This window comes from Rhynchophorus ferrugineus, unplaced genomic scaffold (genome assembly GCF_030347505.1).
Source record: "Rhynchophorus ferrugineus isolate W39M unplaced genomic scaffold, kcgeb_rfMv2 rfM3, whole genome shotgun sequence".
Taxonomy (NCBI): Eukaryota; Metazoa; Arthropoda; class Insecta; order Coleoptera; family Curculionidae; genus Rhynchophorus; species Rhynchophorus ferrugineus.
The window spans coordinates 50,764,409-50,783,369 of NW_027472582.1; the positions used below are offsets into that span (position 1 = coordinate 50,764,409).

General features: G+C 30.8%; 1 protein-coding gene across 2 annotated transcripts in view; it reads left to right on the plus strand.

Moving 5' to 3' along the window:
• The window catches only part of LOC143193247 (uncharacterized), a 327,672-nt gene that overhangs the window by 248,278 nt on the left and 60,433 nt on the right, over positions 1 to 18,961 (plus strand). The gene's annotated exons all lie outside the window — the stretch shown is intronic.

Genomic DNA, 18,961 nt, shown 5'->3' on the forward strand with positions numbered 1-18,961 from the left:
TTATTAATAAAAATATTCTGTATAAATACAAATATTATATATCAAAAAGCTAAAATATAAGAATATATATATATATATATATATATATATATATATATATATAATAATGTATATAAATAAAAAATAATTAAATGCTGCGATCTAATTGAAAACATATCTCGTGAGAAACAGAATCAAAATTGTCTATACCTCTTTCCCTTTTTTATATATTTTTAGTGCTATCAATTCAAACAAAATGTATTAAAGTTGCTATCTTATTGTTCCCTCATACTGAAAGCAAAGCAGCAGAGCTGAAAGTCTGTGTAAAGTAGGTAATATATTACCTACTTGTTCAACACAGAAATGTATGATATACATCAGAATGGAGAAAACATACCAAAAAGTAATACTTTAAAGAACAGCAACAAAAAATTCAAACATATGATATATTTCAAAATTACTGCTGTGCTCTTATTATGGTAAAATCGAGGAGTTAAAGAGACAGCTTAAGCATCTATTAACAATATAATAAAACAAGCATGAGAGTCTCTTGTTAATAAAATAAAGCTCACCTTGTTGATTTGCAAATTGTATTATACTATTTTGTATTAATGTATTTTATTAACATTCTTGTTGAAAAAGTGATCTCGGTTAAAAAGTCTTAAGCCAAAATATTAATATAAGTATAAGTATATAAGTATATACTTATACTTATATATAAGTATATATAAGTATATATCTTGACCAATATACATTTATTTTAAGTAAATGAACGCCTTGAAAATAATTAAGTTTTAAAACGATGGCACTTTACAAACAACTTTTTAAAGGGTAACAAAATCTTTTCATGTAGTATAATTACATTTACTTTCAATGTAATTTTACCATTGCCTCATTTGGACACATTTTGGCTTTAGAGTGTGGGTAATATGTTCATAATTTCTTCTGTTATATATATATATATATATATATATATATATATATATATATATATAAATTTATATACATAAATGTATACGTACCAGGTAAAAGCAATGCAAAGTCACAAATCCTTAATCTTGCTAACTTGGGGTGTTTTTTCCCAGGAAAACTACGTCTGGTTTTTATTTCCGCACATACACTGGATACACAAAACTTTTGAGAATGAAGGTAGATTAAAATCGAATAATATTGATATATTTAAGACACAAGAATGCTAATCGTACTTTATATCAGACACACAAAATTGTCATCGCAAACAAATAATTAATAATTAATTTAGCTAAACAGCATCAATTTCGTTTATTGTGAATATATTAGCTACCAAATTAGTAACAAAACATTTATAATGACATCAAGTAGAAATCAACATATGCCGAAATTTTAAAATTGTAAAAAAGTTGCAAAAGATAGGAGAGAAATAACATATAATACGACTTGTTTAATCATATTTTGTTAATATTAACGCGCCATTTGTTTTAGGTTAGCAATAGTATAATACGTCAACCAATAGCTATATGGTCAGTTCAGTAGTCAATTTTAATGGGATTTTTCTATATAAAAGACTAGTAACAATTGCATTAACTGATAAAATTTACATTTACACACAAAACTGACATTTATTGCAATCATGATATATTTTAGTAACGATTAATTTTTTTTAAAGAATCAAATTTACTAATAATGTTTAAAAAATAGTATAAGTAAAACAATAAAATGAAATAAGAGAACTAATAAAATGATATTAATATTTATGTAATACTGTAAAGTAAATATTGTATGTTACTTTGTAATGATTATTGTTTTGTAAAAATATTGATGAATTGACAGAAAATTTCAGATCACAAGTATAAGAGTATGCGGGCAAGATGGAAATTTTGCTTTTATATAGATTTTTAAAAATTAGATTTTACATTAGAGATGCTTAGTACAATCTTAATTTGTAACTTAATTTATTATTAGGTACAGTTCTGTTATAGTTCTATCAATACACAATCAAGGAAACTACGGGATTCATACATCAATATGTATCCTCCAATTTCAGATAGATGAATGGCAAGTAAAGGTTCTGGATTTTTTTATTATCAGAAAATGCCTCACAGGATGTTTTTAAACTTATTTTTCCACTTTTACCCTACTGCATTGAAAAAATGTGGTAGTACTGTAAACAATCTTTGAGAGCGTATTTGGTATTCTTGAAAAAAGGTCCACCAAAAGCGTTTTTCGCCCCCAATTTTTCCATCCGTCTAGTATAAAATGTAACATTTAAGGTTTTTTATTGAATACCTTTGTGGGTAATCAACAAACAACATTCTTTTGGCATTAAAAAGGAAGATAATATGTCCAGTTTACGCTGGTTCTCAGAATCTTGTTAATGAACACTGGAATGTTTTTATATCAATTCCGCTACATTAAAAAAGTTCTATCCTAAATAAGAGTTAACAATCTAGAAAATTGCACGAAACAATCTAGAACTTTATCTTAACCTCCAAGAAACGATCCTGCACCGGAAGGCATTTAATCGAAAGGGAAAGAGACAATATTTTCTAAAAATTTTCCACCATTGCAGTAAAAATAAAAAAACGTAATTTCTTCTAAATCCCCGTCCATTTTCCGGCAATATGTTTCACAGTTTATAGGTTTCAGAAACATAGATGGTCATAAATTCAGTTTATATTTACTGTGAAAGTTATTGGCGACCGCTTTCATACCCATTTCGCGAAATAACATTCTAACGGGATAGTTCCGAAAGGGGTGGCGGAAAATTCGGCTTATCATATTGATTTGTGTTACGGTCACGCATAATTAGAAACATCGCGTTGTGTGAAATGATATCGATGTAGTTTGTTTTAGGGATTTGTTTTGTTTACCATGTTAGTAAAAGTTTGACGATTAAACTGTAATTACCGTTAACGCGATAGTGCAATCATCATAAGTATATTACAGTGAAGAATATCAATATTTAGTAAATTAATAACAGAATGTGATAAATGACATAACCAAAATAATTAGTTACGTATTTCGAATGATTTAGTGGAGATTTATGGTTTTCATGCAACATTAGATTATGTATTAATTAACTTCTTCATTATCACTACGACGGATAGTTGCCAAACTATTGATAAACTGCAATTGAAGAAGCTAAATAAATTATATAGATTCCCTAATCCACACACAATACCACCACATCAAGTATTTTTTCATAAACAAATATTCAACAATTGGCCTGGAAATTACAGTGGGTAGAGAAAATCACATGAAATGCAATTAACACCATGCAACATAGTACAAGTCGGTGCATGTCGGTTGCCTATAAATGCTGCAATGAGTATCAATTGTTCGGTTTATTTACCAATATTGTAGGTTATATGTTATTATGTATTATACGACTGCGACTTCATGCTGCTGAATGAAAATGGTACTGCAGATATTTGCCTATATTTATTGACTAAAGTGAACGATTTATTGTTGCGAAAAAGACTACGAATTGCCACATATCCTCTTACATGAAAATGAGCTGCAATATGTTGCAAAAATTGTGACGTTTTGCCTCAACCAAAAGTATTCATCAGGAGAAGAGCAAAATCTACGTAGCCATGGACTGGCTGATACACGGTTTCGAAATGTGGAAGAAATACGAAAGTGGAGTTAATATGCCAGAAAACTGGGATGCATCTCGAAGAAATGTTGGAAAAGGTTCTGCTTAATATATATGTTACCAATTTTTCTCAGTAAATGACGTTTTAGAGCAAAACAATTCATACTCAAGTGAAAACAGTACTTGCATGCATTCAATTACCTATATACATACATACGAATTTTAGTGCTCCAATCCCATTGTAACGGGGAACGAGATAAACCAGTCAGTATACCCATGGACAAAAATATGATAGCTAAGAGGGTGACAAATGCTACTGCATCCGGGCAGTGGATGTACCACTATCAAGAATCAGGGTGTTCATGAGACATTAACTATTGACTAAAAACCATAAGAAAATAATTTTTCAATGTTGCTGTAGTCATGAAAAATGTTTTCCCATCTGAACTAGTTTTAATTTTATCTATTTGAGCTGAAAAGGAGTATGCACATACAGTGTAGTTGGGAAGATATTTTTAGCAATGTTAGCTATGGAGAACTGAACGAAATTAGTTTAGGTTTATTACTATTTGCTTCAATAAATCACATTGTGGCCGATAATATTAAATTCCAATCTCTTCCTCCGAAGCACCAACTAACATGAAGAAATCTAAGAAGCATTGTTTCAGATGTGTTCACTTATATTTTCATTAACTGCCGCTTTCATGCAACTCTTAACGACTTGAGGAAATGTTTGAAAATGTTTATCTAGTGCAAAGTCAACGAGTCCTTTCTTCAAGGCGAAATACAGCCTTTTGGATGGAAGATACGGTTACCAGCTTGCAAAAAGTCATACTTAAACACTAAAGAAGCTACAGCAGACCGCCAACTGTGGCGAAATTTTCTGCTCGAAGTCCTACGGCATTAAAAGAACCAGATTGATTAAGAAATAGGCCGGATGCAATTAGACGATATGATGATGAACATTGTTCAGGATGCCAGAAAGGTAGAATTGTTAACTTGTTAATTATATTCAAAAAATTCTAATATTTATATTTCAGAATTTGCAATCTGATTTTTAATAGATTTATGGTGGTGTGTTGGGAACACTGGCAGATTGACTGTCATTGTTTGATCATGTTCTATTGCTTCTGCTGGTCACTAGTTTATTTAGTACATAAGAAAACCCATATAACGGCATATAGGACAGTGAAGAAGTTTATTTGCTGATATAGTATGCTTGCAGGGCAGACATACCTTCCTATATTGTAACTGCAGTTATAACACGACTCTACAAAAAAAATTGTTCTTTGTCCTAAAGTTTATTTTATGATTTTCCGCTTAGTTATAAAAAAAAGGAAAAGGAAATACCTTTTTTGGCATAAAGTTTCCTTTTGTAATAGTTATAGTTATAATACTCATATTTAATTTTCTTTTTATTTGAATTATTTTTAATACCTTTAAAAATACCGTGCGATAAGAGTGAGGTTTAAACGTTCACACAACGCTGATAGATGACACAACGGTCAGGTGTTTTGTACAAATCTAGAATACCTTAAAGTGTGATGAAACATATTTTAACTCTCCTGTTCGGAATCAAGACAAGACATGCGCTCCACATGTTGCATGTAATAATTGTAAAAGATGTTCGGATGGTAATTGGCAAATTTTAATTAAATGGTGAACTAAATATAATAGACATATTAACTTCTATTTCTATATTTTAGTTTACACTCAGAAGCGTTTGAACACTTCAGGATTTTTTTTTCCGAAATTATCAGAAGCAAAGGTTAAGGCTGGGGTTTTTCTTGGTCCGCAAATTAGACAGATTTTCGCCTATGAAAAATTTCCAAATCTGCTGAATGTATCCAAAAAGCGAGTTGGAACAGTTTGAAAGCTGCCGTTTCTGGATTTTTAGTCAAAGTCAAATTTTGTGTTGACCCGGTTAATTATTATTAATGATTGCACTGTGGTCGAAATTCGACCACAATGTGTTAAATTTATTATATTCCTCCCATAATAAAGTCAAAGTACTAATTAAAAGAAAATATGTCATGGGAATAGGAGACAGGAATTCTATGCTTTCAATAATACTTCAATTAATACAATAATTTATTCAATATTTCTTCAATTAATGCTCATTCAATTCTTTCTTCCTCATTCAATTCAATACTTTCTTCTATAAACAATTCAATACTTTCTCTCAGCAATACTTTATTCTTCTCATTTTCAATAACACTCTTTTCCTCGGTGTTCATGTAAATTACTGTCAGACTGTGCTCTCGTTGTGGATGCACGTTGTTTTATCGCTGAAGCTCCCCCGTTCTTGGTGGTGGTGGACAAGGCTGGTCCAAGAAACCCTTTTCTGTACCCGATTCGCTGTGAATATCGGGATGGGAAACACTCTTCCAGCTAGGAACTTCTCACGCTGATAAAACATGTGCGTTTCGGACTTTTAAGGAATTTCCAAAAATTTCACGATTTCGGGTCTTCTTGATATTTATGGTGAGGCGCCATAAAGAGTCCTCTACCAGGTCTAACATCCGACACGTTTCGTCTAGCCTCGTTACTTAAACCCTAGTTATCCTAAACACTTGACAACGAACATATGGGAATCATCCTTGTTGAACACGTCTGTTCTGTTTACTTGGTATCTTTTTGCCTGTCTATATTTACCAGACGTTCAATATACAGCGAACGTTATGTTTTTTATCAGGTCATAATTCTTTTCCATGTCATATATATTAAAAATTTCACTTAAAATTTCTAATAAATTAGACCTTCTAACAATAGAACTGAAAGAATTCTACATTTAGCGTAACTAACATTTTACATGGCTGTTCCAACCATTAATATTAAATCTGCGTCGCAACAGTATTAATGAGTGTAAATTACTACGCTACTGAACATTGTAACAAAATATTATAAAGTAAGATCATTCTCAGAACTGCAATAGCTTCAGCGCATCATATTTAAGTATACATGGTCTTTCTTTACTCTTATATTATAAAGATAAGCATGGTATAATAAATGCAGTAATAAATGTTTGTATATAATACTGAATATATGAATAAAACAATTTTAAAATTGATATTTGGCTTTAGCAAATATATTAAAGGGGTGTATTTACAATCAATAAATTATCTGTTGATTTTTCAAAACTTAAGTCACATATTTTATTGCATTAATCATTAAACCCTCTAAGAGTCATCAATATCTTAAAATATTTTCAAATGTACTGTTAATAATTCATAATTTCTTCTATTTGTCCTATGTGTTTCAACTATGCAAGTTATGTAGTTAGTTTTATTTTAACTCCTGCATATTGTCATTACTTCATTTATGTATTCACATAGTTCTTATATTTGATACATATTTCTCACTTAAGATATATAAGACAATAAATACACAAAGCTTATAAAAAGTTCTTTACCTAAATGTTTGAATAAAATTGCATTATCCTTTGTTTATTTATTTCACTCTTCGATCTTGCCCTTGCAGATTCATCTTTAGTGCACCCTCTATGACTCTCATCATCTATCTATTGCTTTCTATATAGTCTTATGTCTCACGCAGGCACTAACAACTCACCAACAAGTGAGGAATTAATATTCTAGGAAATTGTTAATATTCTATGCAATATTCATTTTATCTCATGGTAGAAATTTTTTTAAATAAATTACCCGCAATATTCGGGCAGTGTTTTGTTAACAATTGAATTTACTAATGAAACGGTACAGGAATAAAAATGTAACAGAAAATCTTAAATAACACAGCTAAAAATTAAATACATTCGCTTAATAATATTTTAACTATTCACTCTCTCTTTTAATTATCATTTCAAATGTAAAAAATTAACACATTTAAGTTTAACTAACACTATCCTTTATTTATATTATGAACTTAAAAGAAACCTTAGCGCCAGCGAGATTCCATCCTAGTAATTTACTGTCGGCGAGCTAAACTCTTAACCCAAACGGCTACCCGCTGGGTTTGTTTATATATTTTGTGTCCCCGATCTGACGGCTATTGACAGTTGCTTGATTTGGTCGTTTTTTGTTTTATTGGAATATCTTTAATTGTATAGCATATTACAATATAGCTATATAGTATAGCTTCAACCGTTTCCCGCCTCCAGGTGCCATTGTTTTCTTCTAAAAGGGAGGCAAAATTTTCGCTAATTCTATTAATATATAAAGGTTAATATTCGTATTTAATATACAGTTACTTTTGTAGCGACCGCTACGACCTTTTAGGACAACACACATTCACCTACACTAAGTTCAAAGGTTGGCAACGTCGATCGATTGGTACCATACGGTTCCCGGCTATAAAAGACCTAAATAAACAAGTTTCGTTCAACCAGTGCTTATAGTTCTCGTGTAAATTCCTTCCACAAATAGCAGTGAGTGATCGGACAATCAATCGCATCGATAGCTACATATTCCGGCCGACCGGACCTACAATTGATGACCTCGAAGTGATCAAAGTGCCTAACAAGCAAACCAACTCAACATAAGACACTCGACTGGTGTTTGACACGTATATGGAACGACAGCAGGAGGAATGGAACCCATCAACATCACATGGTCGACGTGATCTCACGCGACTAGTCTGATGGACGAAAACTACAACAGCCCATCACGCATAACATCAACATATGAACACTTTTGCATCACGAAGCGGGACACGTAAAGCATAACACTTATAGGTACCCTCAAAAAACTCGGAACGCCCCAAGACGAACGACATCCTGCTACAGCTTCGATGGCAGCTGATCACGAAAATCTCCCCGCTAAAGTTGGGATCCCCATCTCATAAGCAGTCTCTAGGCGTCTCATAGCGTAATTGTGGGTGCACTTCGGAACCTACACCACATAAAGGTACGTTCCACGCAGCTCCATTAGGAGGGGAGTGATGTAGCGACCGCTACGACCCTTTAGGTCACCAAGTTTTATTCAACCAGTGTAGTTCTTGTGCAAATTCCCTCCACAAATAATATTGAGTGTTGGGACAAACAATAGCATCGACAACTACACATTCCGATCGATCGACCGAACGACCGGAAGATCATTCTTACACTTTGATTTCACGTCAGTAACTTTAAACGTCAAATAACCAATTTGTGTTAATTTTATGAATCACTAATATCCTTTAGAATAACTGATTAATTTTATTTACTGAGTTACAGCAAGTAATTCAAAAATGATATAATGCACTACATCTTCGTGTAAGTTTCATAATCTTTCGTTAGCGTAATATTTTTAAAAATCAGAGTAAAGTTTTGGCTAAGCGTAGTAAGTAAGATATTTTCCTATTATAAATTTAGATACACTGTCGTGATTCTATTCTACAATATGTAATTATTTAACGTTTAAAGTGAACATTCCATATTCGAGTCTAGAGTCTGATACAATTTAAATTCCACCGAATAATATGTAACTTATAATATTGTTTGATGTTGTATCGTTATAATTAGATATTCCGTATACTCGCGTAAAGTTTTAGAACTGTTGTATTCGCTCATGTTTGCTTACTGAATGTAATTGATGTTACCAAATGGTTTAGGAGCGATCAAACGAATGGCTGGAAATTTTGTTATTTCGGTTTATTAAACCTTAATTGACTTGGTTCGGATTGAATAGATTGCGAAACAATGTTTGACGCGGGCATATATAATCGTTTCTGGTATTGTACCTCAGTAAATTGAGCTACAATTTGGCTAGAATTTGTAGTGTATAACTTCATACCTCAACTAATGTTTGCCAGTTCATTTTGATGTTTATTTAAAACATTCCCAAATTTGCTTTCAAGTTCAATAAAACTTCCAACCCCTATCTAAAAATAACATATTTTAAATAATCTCTGCTGTTCATTGCAGTGGTCCAGTTTTTAAGGACTATAACAACTCAATTGAAAAGTTCCCGGTCTACCACAGTAAAACACATTTTTTTAGCAAAATTAGTTTTTATTATTCAGCATAATTCCCTTCACGGGTGATACACTGATTATAGCGACCCTCCAAATTTTAGATACCATTTTTGTAGTACGATTTGTCCTTTGCTTCAAAATAGGCCTCAGTTTCCTCTATCACCTCTTCATTCGATGAAAATTTCTTCCCAGCGAGCATTCTTCTGAGATCTGAGAACAGGAAATATTTGCTGGGGGCCAAATCTGGATAATGAGGTGTATGAGGAAGCAATTCGAAGCCCAATTCATGGATTTTTCACACGGTGCAATGTCTTGGTGAAGCAGCACTTTTTTTTCCTCCAAAAACACATTAGATCCTAAATAAAACAACTATTCTGGTTAGTCGGGAGATACTCTCAACTTGATCTAAAATCAAAGAGGTTGATCTATAATACAATTATAAAGCCAATTTGGACCCATGGGGTGCAAATATGGGGTTGCACTAAAAATTCAAATCAGTTAGTCATACAGCGCTGTCAAAACAAGGTTCTTCGATTGACTACCAATGCCTATCGCTATGTAACCAATGAAGAACTGCACGATGACCTGGAAATCAAATGGATTTGCGAAGTTGTGCAGGATTTCGCCTTAAAACATGAAAAAAAATTACTAAATCAAACTAACGTGGAAGCAATACAACTGCTGGACAGCGCGCTGGATGTCAGGAGATTGAATCGAACAAAACCATACGAACTTGTGTGAACATTTAGTGTGTAATATTAGTGTAAACTATAGCTATAAGTTAATAATTAATAAATAATTATAATTTTATAATTGAGGAATACATACTGATGTATTTTTTCGCACTCGTCTTGCTTGTTAATTAATCCAAGTACATAGGAAAAGTAGTAATAAATTAATTGTAAATTAAGATTGTACTAATCGTATCTAATAAAGATGTTATAAAAAAAACTGATATTCTGTTCTTAAAATAATCTATTGGGGCTGTTGTTTTTCTTCAGATATTGAACAACATTTATAATCTTATAACGGTTCGAGCGATTTACTTCATATCTCTTGTTTGGTATTTTTTCGCGATACGCCTATTACAACCAGGGTCTGGCTTTTATGCTGCTTTGTTATAAAAGTTATTTTAATATTCTTTATTTTAATATATATTTAACACATTAATTGTAAACAAAATAGATATGTTATTATCTATACGCTCTATAAAAAGGGCTTTGAATTTCAGTCTAAATTTAGTAGGGTAAAGTAGACAAAACAACATTTTTATTTGTAATTTTTTTGTATTTTATTCTTTAATATTTATTTACCTTACAAGGAGACTATATAAGTCTATTGCTAGAAAATAAATAAATATTCAAAAGTTTAAAGGCTAAAATAGTGTCCCTATACCTCGTTGCCAGATATATTTATTTGTAGTAATTTGTTTAGAAGAAAACTGTTTTGTATTTTATGAAGAAATTTGCTGCAGTAATATTTCACGTATGAGAGTACTTATAGACATTGGTTTCGCTGCTTCGAGATGGCAATTTTAAGGTAAAAAATAGAATATGTTATAAAAGGTAACAAAAGCGTAAATAATTGGGCATATTGCATAATCAACCCCAATCACTTCAAAAACGTGTGGAATTATTATATATTGACGTCAAAATAATCAACGGGAATACTCATGCTGCCAAAGTAATAATATGTTTTATTGAAGCTAATAGTAATAATCCAAATCGAATAGTAAATCTCAATAGAATGTATGAGGAATACTAGCAACAACTTCAATACATCGGATTAAGGACCGAATAAAAGCCCTTGGACTATACGACCATACATGAGAAGTTAATTCCGTTCATCCATCCATCATGACTACTCGATCTTATGTTGAGCGCTCACTTAAAAATATTTTCTGCTAATGTATTTTTTTATTATTTAATTAATACACTTTTACTAGTCGTTTCCGTCTAACCTACAGTTTGTCTTTATGATAACTTAAATCTAGGTATATAACTAGGAGGACCCATCGGCCCTATCTCAGTCTCTGGTGAAATAATATTTAAACATATCACTGCTGTATTTTTTAATATATGCACCTCACTACACAATACTACACAAGATCAGATGGTTTGATTCTTTTGACCCTGTGTCCTGTTCTGGTGGTATCCAAAAGCTGCAATATTTCAATATTGTCATGACTATGAAATATTTCCTCATGCCTCCTTGCAATTCCCTTGATTTCTTGACTGACTGTAATGTAAAATGATCTTAACGGGTTTCTTTATTTAGGTTAAAAGTACCAAGAATTTGTATCGATCAATTTCTAGGCGTCATTAATTGTCTGATATATGTAAACAATTAATATAAACAATTAATGCATAACGATTTAAATTTTGTAATCATTCATTTTTAAGGAAGACCTGATTTTTTATATTAAAATAGGTTATGTTATGTAGATTTTACTTATATTATACATTTTATGGTTTTGTATTTATATTATTATAATATTTTATGACTTTGTTTTAATTCTTTAGTATACCTATAATTTTGAATATATTTTATACTGACAGTGAACAAAATTGAAAAATTCAAAAGAAATGTGCTCCAGTGTATTCCACTCGAAAATAGCCACGATATTAGAGAATTGGGTTTTTTCTATACCTGAATTTAAAAAAAATGTAAATATGACAAAAATCGATATTGCATGCACAATTTCTTCTATTTGTCCCATGTGTTCCATCTATACATTATGTATAGATATTAGTTTCGTTTTAAATCCTGCATACATTTTCTTTACTTCACTTATATATTAATATTATAGTTATCTCTTATCCATATTTCTCACTAAAAATATGTATTGTAAAATCAATGAATATAACAGGTTTATTAAAAGAATTATTTCTGTACCTACCTTTTAAACAAAATTGCATCATTATTTGCTTATTTATTCAAATTTCGGTCTCGCCCTGGTAGATAGCTCATCTGTAATTTGACTTTTATAGCTTCCGTTTACCTACTGTTATTTAAATTGTATTATGTCCTGCGTAGCTCTAACAACTCACCAGCAATTGAAAAATTAAACTCCATACAAATATTTCTTGATGCACAAATTAAAATATTTATTAGCTGCAATATTCAGTTAGTGCTTTGTTAAGAAAAACATTTACCAATGAAGCTTGAAATGAATCAGAATATAATACCACTAAAATTTACCGAAAAGTTTAATAACTTAAGCAAGAACAATTTTTCTTAGCTGTTCTTTATTTACCAAACATCAAATTAAATCCAAAGCTGATTTTGAATATCTAATATCTTGTTATTCTCAAATTTGGTTAATCTATGCTGGGGTGAACACTTCACGTATGTCATGTTTTACTTTCACAGCTGTATATAACTTCTGATAAAGCGATCACATTAATTTGCTCCCTCTACAAAAAAAAGTAAAATTTAATTTTACGTGACCATACTATTATTAATCATTTTTAATCTAAACTTGCCTTAAACCCTTAATAGTTTCAACAATACGGATATAGTCAAAAACAGCATAAAATTTTAGTTATCTTGCGAATCAAAATGGCTAGCCAGAATTTTACAAAATACAACAAAAAACAGCGAATAATGTACCTATAAGAATTGGAGCTGGCGGCGCGTCGGGCAGAGCTTACAATATGTGTTTAAATATTTTGTCACCAATCTGACGGGCTATTCCTGGTGGCATATTTCGTTTTATTGGAATTTATTTCTTGCAGCGCATATTACACACATTATTCGGCCTCAAAATTCCTCATCGTTAAAAGCTTTCATCGTAAGAAATTCTTGAATTCAGCAAGCTAGTATATTGACCAGTAAGCATTGTTTGCCTATTAAATAGAATTATTGTAACAAGTGCCTCCGAAAAGAGTTTCATTATCTCCCGTAACTCGCTGATATTAAACGAATGCGTTCTGCAGTATCCACCAGCGGACGAACTAAATTTTAATAATGGACGTAGGTATTTTTCCAGCGTATTTCTCCCCTTTTAATTGAAATAACGGTGATAATTTGGAGGCGGAAGTACAGGCTCGAATTTGTTTCGCGGTCCCGACGTTTTAAAATATTTTTGTTTAATTAGAAGCGTTTGAATTTATCCCGCAGACCAAAATGTTTTGCAGTTAAATACCCTAAGCAGGATTTAAATTTAAATATGGCGTTCTATAGTATCTATTAATCTTCAAATAATAGCTGATAACAAGTAAATTAAAGTTTTCAGATGGCAAATCTAGCTTAATTATAAATTGCATGAAGTCATAAATTATTTTAATGTGTTGGGAAAAATAATTTCGGTTTTCATCATGTTTTCATAAGTTAGTATATATTTGTAAAAGTTGTGCTTCAATATATGTCACAACTGTGGAAGGGAGCTAAAGTAATTAAGATTCCTAAACCAGAAAAGAGACATAATAAAAGAGCGTCATACTATTCAATATTGCCTACAATGTCCAAATTATTTCCAATACTTAGAAATTAGTTTTATATTTTCCAATATAAAACCAACCATAGAAGAACATCATCCTATTCCTGATTACCTCTGTGGTTTCAGGAAACAAAATTCCACGATCCATCAGTTTCATAGAATTACCTTTTTATTATTTATTATAGAAATCTAGCAAATTAGCAATAATCAACTATTTCTTTCTATCCTACGGTTTTCAAATTACAAAATACGTATTCTACGATAGACCCTCTGGGCTTAATATTTATGTCACTGTTTCTAATGTGCACATAATTTGCATGTGCAGCTTTTTATATGCTAACAGAGCCGAATATCTACCCAGTAGTGAGCTTTATATTGACGATCACGACAGGTTATTGGGTGTATTTCTACACGGAACTACTTATTGATTTATATACACTGGCATGTGTTTGATTCTTTTGCTAGTAAATTCAATATGCACTGATGTATTTGGATGTCCAATTTTACTAGTATTGTATTTCGACAATAGCTATTCGATAGGACTATTGGTAAATAGAAAAGCCTTCTAGGGCCTAGATGCCTTTGCGATTGAGCCCAGAGTGATAGTGTTTTAATAGCAATAGTATAAAGTGGAATTAATGATTTGGCTAGTTTCGAGCAGCTGATGAATTCTCTTTCAATCACGCCAAACACTTCCATCACATTCCTTTGTATCAAGACAAGGTTTGTAACTGTAGATGCCCCTTCTACACTATTCAAACACAATATTTTTGTTGTATTATTTTGTCGTATTAGTATCGAATTTAACCGTAAACATATATATTTTTTATTCTAATTGACTTATTTTTTGGGCTCAAATAGCTCATTCAGTTACACTAAAGTAGCTAAATAGAAGACATCTAGTTGATCCATAATAAATAACAACTACACTATTACATTTCAGTGAGTTGTTTATCTATAAAACTATAAATCTCATAGTTCCTGCAAATGTTGTTTGAACATAACTGAGCATTCCTTGATGTAATATAAATATATGCAAAATGATAATATTATAAATATACTGACGACTATTCGCATTTGTGTTAAAATATATTTTAGTGGAGATATAAAGGACATATGTTCGTCAGTATGTTCACTTTTGAGGTGATAAAGGTTCATTTTATAATCGAATGATAATGGATTCAACGGAAAAACGAAGCGCTATACTCAATTGCCATCATAAATAAAGTTAAAAGTTGCCTATAATATTTATTGTTTTATTAATCCGTTCTTAGACTTATTACAAGATAAATATGTTAAATATCTTCTAAAAAAATGTTTCAGTTTTGAAATACTGCTGATTGAAGGATTACATGACATTACTTACAATTGTTTAACGAAGAATTCTTTAATAGTTCTTTCTTCAAAGCTACCAGAAAAGGTATTGCCATATATCTCCAAATATTTTGTATATAAAACTATAATATTTCTTATAAGCTTTAATTATTGAAGAGCATATCATCACTTATCAGCTTCAAGTGTTAACTATATTATTTATTATCTTTTATATTAACAAAATCTATTATTATTATTATTAATATTAAATTATAGTTATACAAATATGTAGTTTGAAATGGTTTCCATCCATATTGATATTGGTTGGCTATAATTTTCTGCATGAAAGCATAGGTTCGTAGAAGTTTTTTTATAACATCTTTATTAGAGACGCTTAGTACAATCTTAATTTACAATTAATTTATTACTACTTTTCCTATGTACTTGGATTATTTAACAAGCAAGACGAGTGCGAGAAAATACATCAGTATGTATTCCTCAATTATAAAATTTTAATTATTTATTTATTATTAACTTATAGCTATACTTTACATTAAATGTATACACTTTATATAAGTTCGTATGGTTTTGTTCGTTTCAATCTCCTGACATTCTGCGCGCTGTCCAGAACTTGTATTGCTTCCACGTTAGTATGATTTAATAATCTTCTTTCGTGTTTCAAGGCGAAATCTCATAGAAGTTAAACTACAACTATATTACTGCATCGGTAGGTAGATTTATTTTGTAGATTTTTTTTAGTTTGAAGACAATAAACAGTCAAACCATTGGTTAATAAAATGTCTTCATAAAACAAAATTCGGTATAAGCTATGTATCAAGAAGAAGAGGCCTGCTACAAGATAAGCGGCTGAAGGAAATCTTACTGGGACAATTTTTTACTGATTTTTTATTTTACCGAAAAAAAAGTGTTGTTTCGCCGATATTCGTTGCATAAACTCACAAAAGTGGTATAAATGAGTGGCTATAATATAATAATTCATGCTCGACTAACGTTGCTATATATTGTAAAGAATAGTTTAGCTTTTTGAACTATCTATATTACCTATAGCTTGGAATAATACTTTGAACAATATTTCCTATCAATGTAAAAAGCCTATCTATTTAAGAAGAGAATATATTGAAGAATAGATATATTAAACATTTTGAAGACCATTGTACATATTTCTTTTTGAATAAGATGGAGAGAACTAATCTTTATTGTAATATAATAATATGAAATAAATAAATCATTAATATGAATAACACTTTATTAAATAATTTTATAACAATATCAATCAATCAAAAACATCTAATTGGGAATCGACAATAACTCGCGTTAGCATGACGCTAAAAATATTTATATTCATAGTTTATTACATTATATTACTGTAGTAGTTTCAGTTATTCAAGGTACGAACTTTCAAGCTGTCAAACGCATTATGAAACATACTTCAAGAGTAATGCATACACAAAACTTATGCCGTGGCACCTGCATTTAAGACGACTTGTTTTCAAATTCCTACCTAGAACGAATTTAACAGTTTTAGATGAAAATTCGTTGCAAACTTATGCTTTTAATCATTAAGAATAACGTAGGTAAGGAGAATTATAATTAAGAGCGACTATTTTTTCCCTTTTACAATTAAATTGTAGTACAAAGTTAAAAAGAGAAATAATTACACTTTCTTGTTTTTAAAGCCAACAGTTTTTGTATGTTGCCTCGAGTTTAATTTTTTTTCCTCAAGGAAACAAAAAGCCGGAATGCGTATTAATACATCAATCAAAGTTCTTGTTTATATAACAAATTTTACTGAGGCAATATTGGGCATAACGTATCAACTCAAGCAAGAAACTTCTTTAATATTAATGCTTATTAATGTTTAACGAATTATGAGGAAAAAAGTTTCTTGTACAGACCTAAAACAATATTCTGAAATTATATTTGCTTGTAAAAGTTGAAGCAGTGTTTAAATATTGACAGAGGATGTGGCTTGAGAACGAGGCGTGTATGAAGCAAAAAAATCCTTTTGAAACGAAACAAAATAGAAAGTACCTAAACAGTGAATAATTAAGCATATCTAAAGGATCAAACAAGCCTACATGGGTTTGTTGTAAAACTTAATTTGTTCCAGCAATATGAGGAAACTTTTAACACACGAATATAATATTAAATATCATACATGAGTATATTTTAATGTCAATGGAGCAATATAGATTTGAGTTAATACTGAGTTTGTATATATATATTATATATATTATTGTATATATATACATATATATATATATATCTTATATATAAAAATGAATCGCAAAATATGTTCCTAAGCGCATAACTCAACAACGCCTGGACCAATTTGGCCAAATCTTTTTTTAAAATGTTCGTTGAAGTTCAGGGATGGTTTTTACGGCGAGAAAAATTAGAATTATTGCTGGAAAAACCCTAAAAATAGCCCTTTTTGTTTGAATTTGTTTCGTGTATCAGTTGACAATTCATCTGTCATCTGTCAAAAGTCATCTGTAACAGACAACTTTTTTTTTTTAAATTTGATATGACTTGAACTCAAATCCTTTTAATCCGTACGAATTGTTTTATTTATTTAAAATTTTTTATTTGTTTAAAATTTAATTCAAATTTTAAATAAATAAAACAATTCGTACGGCTTAAAAGGATTTGAGTTCAAGTCATATCAAATTTAAAAAAAAAAGTTGTCTGTTACAGATGACTTTTGACAGATGACAGATGAATTGTCAAGTGATACACGAAACAAATTCGTATATCGTGTTTTGTGCAGAGTGTTTAGTTAGTTAGTGTTTGTTTAGTTCGTGATTAGTGAAAAAATAATTTATATTTGATATGCCTCCTATAAGACGAAGCAATTTAGGTAGAAGAACCAGAAATGCTATAAACCAAGCTAATTACCGATCTAATCGTACTGCACAAGAACGTGACGACGGAAATGAACGTGAAAGAATTCGGATATCACAAACGCGTGAAGCGCGAGCGCGACATTCAACTAATAATCGCGCAAGTTTGAATCCAGCTGCTTTCAGTTACGATGTGTCAATTGACTACAGTAACTACCAATGTGTTGTTATTGGTTCTATGAACTTGGTTTGCTCACACTGTAAGGCATTAAAATACAAAAACGAAGCCAATGGATTGTGTTGCGCAAATGGTAAAGTGAAATTGATACAATTGGATCCACCACCAGAACCATTGTACTCATTGGTTTCAGGAATAGGAACAGATTCTATACACTTTTTGACACATATTCAACAATATAACAATTGCTTTCAAATGACTTCATTTGGGGCAACAAATGCAGTTCGGGAAAATTTTATGCCAACTTTCAAGGTATGTATTATAGCAGTTAATCATAATTATTTTAGCGAACAAAATTTTCTGTCACCAAAGTTAAGATGTGTTACTAATCTTCAATTTCTTAATCATTACGAAATATATCACTTAGTCATCATATTATATGGTGATTCAGTTTCAGTGACACTTTTATTATATTTTATAATTGATAGATATTAGTTAAAACTAAATATATACTTTTTAAGATCAAATATTATTTAAGTTTGATCACTGACAATCCATTAATTTATACCACACCATAATATTTTTTTTATTTACAGATACAAGGGCAAATATATCACAGAGCAGGTTCACTGTTACCAGTGTCAGATAGCGACAACAAATTCCTGCAAATTTATTTTATGGGCAATTCACCACAAGAA